This window comes from Mesocricetus auratus, unplaced genomic scaffold (genome assembly GCF_017639785.1).
Source record: "Mesocricetus auratus isolate SY011 unplaced genomic scaffold, BCM_Maur_2.0 Super-Scaffold_100676, whole genome shotgun sequence".
Classification (NCBI taxonomy): domain Eukaryota; kingdom Metazoa; phylum Chordata; class Mammalia; order Rodentia; family Cricetidae; genus Mesocricetus; species Mesocricetus auratus.
The window spans coordinates 97308827-97311884 of record NW_024429266.1 but is presented as its reverse complement, the minus strand read 5'-3'; positions in this window follow the sequence as shown (position 1 = coordinate 97311884).

The following is a 3058-nucleotide window of genomic DNA, read 5'->3' as shown; positions in this document are numbered from 1 at the left end:
TGTGAGTGCTTCTTTGAGCATGAATGGAACCTGCAATGATGCAAAGTGCACACCTTCAGCAGGTGAATGTGTGAGCTTGTCTGTGGGTTTATAAGTGTTGCAGACAGAGGTCTCTCAACTACCTATTCATTCCACATTAGCTTATTTCAGCCCCCTGGAGAAATCTTCAGTATTTTCTGTCCTTAGGCTTTACATCTGAGGTCGTCTGTCCAAGGGACAAGCACATGTTGGAAAAATATGTATGAGGATCATCGTTCCAAATTCCTGTAATAATTATCATCCAAGCCTAACACTAGAAAAGCCACAGGGACCAGTCTAGATGAGAAAGTTTGTTTGTAAAACTTGTGTCCAAAGTATACAAGGCATTTGCCATGATGCAATTGGATTGCATCTGAGGATTCAAAGTTAGATAGGTTAAAAAAAAACCCAATATCAAAGAGTTTTTCTATGTACAGAGAAAACAGTGCCCCATATTTTTCAAGACAGTGAGAATCATCTCATTTTTTTCTTTTTCTTTCTTTTTTTGGCCTTTGGATATTTTTTCACACTTTTTTATTATATATTTAAATTAGAAACAAGTTCGCTTCCCATGTCAGTCCCAGCTCCCTCTCTCTCCCTTCCACACCCACTCCCCCACACCAGGTTCCCCAGCCCCCCACCCAATCCCCACTCCATTCCCCAGGGAGGGTAAGGCCCTCCATGGGGCATCTCTAGAGTCTGTCATTTCCTTCGGGGGAGGGCCCAGGCCCTCCCCAAAGTGTCCAGATTGAGAAAGCATCCCTCATTATGGGATGGGTCCTCAAAGTCCATTTGTGTGCCAGGGATATATTGATCTATTACCCCCAAGCCCCATAGATTGCCTGAATCTCCTCACTGACACCCACATTCAGGGGGTCTGGATCAGTCCCATGCTGGCCTCTCAGCCATCAGTCTGGGGTCGAAGATCTCCCCCTTGTTCTGGTCAGCTGTTTCTCTGGGATTCACCAGCCCAGTCTTGACCCCTTTGCTCATCACTCCTCCCTCTCTGTTACTGGGTTCCAGGAGTTCAGTTCAGTGTTTAGCTGTGGGTGTCTGCCTCTGCTTCTGTCTGTCACTGGATGGAGGTTCTACGATGGTATGTAGGACAATCGTCAAAATCATTTTTAGGGAGGGGAATTTAAGGTAGTCTTTCCACTACTGCTTAGTTTGCCAGTTGGTGTCATCCTTGTAGATCACTGGAGATCTCACTAGTGCCAAAACTCCCCTCAAACCTAGAATGACTCCCTCTATTATGGTATCTCTCATCCTGCTCTCCTCTATTCTTCCCCCAACTCAACCTTCCTGCTTCCCCCATGTCCTCCTCTCCCTTCCTCTTGTCTCCTCTTTTTCCTGGCTCCCTTTCCTCTCCCCCACCCTGTGCTCCCAATCGGCTCAGGAGATCTTGCCTCATTCTACCTTCTCTGGGGTACCATGTATATCTCTCTTAGGGTCCTTCCTGTTTCCCTGCCTCTCTGGCAGTGGGATTGTATACTGGCACTCCCCTGATCCATGTCTAAAATCCATATATGAGTGAATACATATCATGCTTGTCTTTTTGTGACTGGGTTACCTCACTCAGGATGGCTTCTTCTAGTGCCATCCATTTGCCTGCACATTTCAAGATTCCATTGTTTTTTTCTGCTGAATAGTACTCCATTGTGTAAATGAACAACATTTTCTGTATCCATTCTTCAGTTGAGGGGCATCTAGGTTGCTTCCAGGTTCTGGCTATTACAAATAGTGCTGATATAAACATAGTGGAACAGATGTCCTTGTTGTATGAATTTCCATCTTTTGGATATATGCCTAAGAGTGGAATTTCTGGGTCTTGTGGTAAACTGATTCCCATTTTCCTAAGGACTCTCCATACTGATTTCCATAGTCGCTGTACGAGTTGGCACTCCCACTGGCAGTGGAGGAGTGTTCCCCTTTCTCCACATCCTCTCCAGCATAAACTGTCATTGGTGGTTTTGATTTTAGCCATTCTGACAGGAGTAAGATGGTATCTCGGAGTTGTTTTGATTTACATTTCCCTGATTGCTAGGGATGCTGAGCACTTTCTTAAGTGTCTCTCAGCCATTTTAGAGTCCTCTATTGAGAATTCTCTATTTAGTTCTGTAGCCCATTTTTTAATTGGGCCCTTTGGTGCTTTGGATACTTGATTCTTGAGCTCATTGTAGATTTTGTAAATCAGTCCTCTGTCAGATGTGGGATTAGTGAATATCTTTTCCCATTCCGTGGGCTGCCTTTTTGTCTTGTTAGCTGTGTCCTTTGCCTTGTAGAAGCTTCTCAGCTTCAGCAGGTCCCATTTATTAATTGTCTATCTCAGTGTCTGTGCTACTGGTGTTATGCTCAGGAAGCAGTCTCCTGTACCAATTTGTTCAAGGGTACCTCCCACTTTCTCTTCTAACAGGTTCAATGTGACTGGATTTATGTTAAGGTCTTTAATCCATTTGGACTTAAGTTTTTGTATTGAAAGATCCCAAAAGGGATACTTTCACGGAAGGGAGACCCGTACCCAAGGAACAGCGAGACCACGAACTTGGATGGAACAGCAAGAGGCTTTTATTGGTAACACGCGGGTACCCGGGCGTCTCAGTCTCGGGGAACTGAGAGCGTGCCGAGCTGGGGACTCAGGGGTTCTTTTATAGCAAAAAGCGCGGGACAGAAGCGAGAAGCTTAGTAACAGGACCCTGATTGGACAATTTAAATGAGGCTATGGTTCGGGGCAATTGAGGTTTTTCTTGGAGCTCTAGTCTTGGCCCTGTCCGAGGAACAATTGGTTTCTGTGTTTGCTCAACCTTGCTGGGCTGGCCATCTGGCCACCCACAGATATCTCTGTGTTTGCTTAACCTTGCTGAGCAGGCCATCCGACCGCCCACAGATATCTTTGTGTTTGCTCAACCTTGCTGAGCGGGCCATCCGACCGCCCATAGATATCTTTGTGTTTGCCACCAGGCAGCCTGTGTCCTTGGGCTGAACTTCCTTTTGATAGGCAATGACTTTGCAGCTGTGGAGGAACGGAATTTTCCATAAGCCT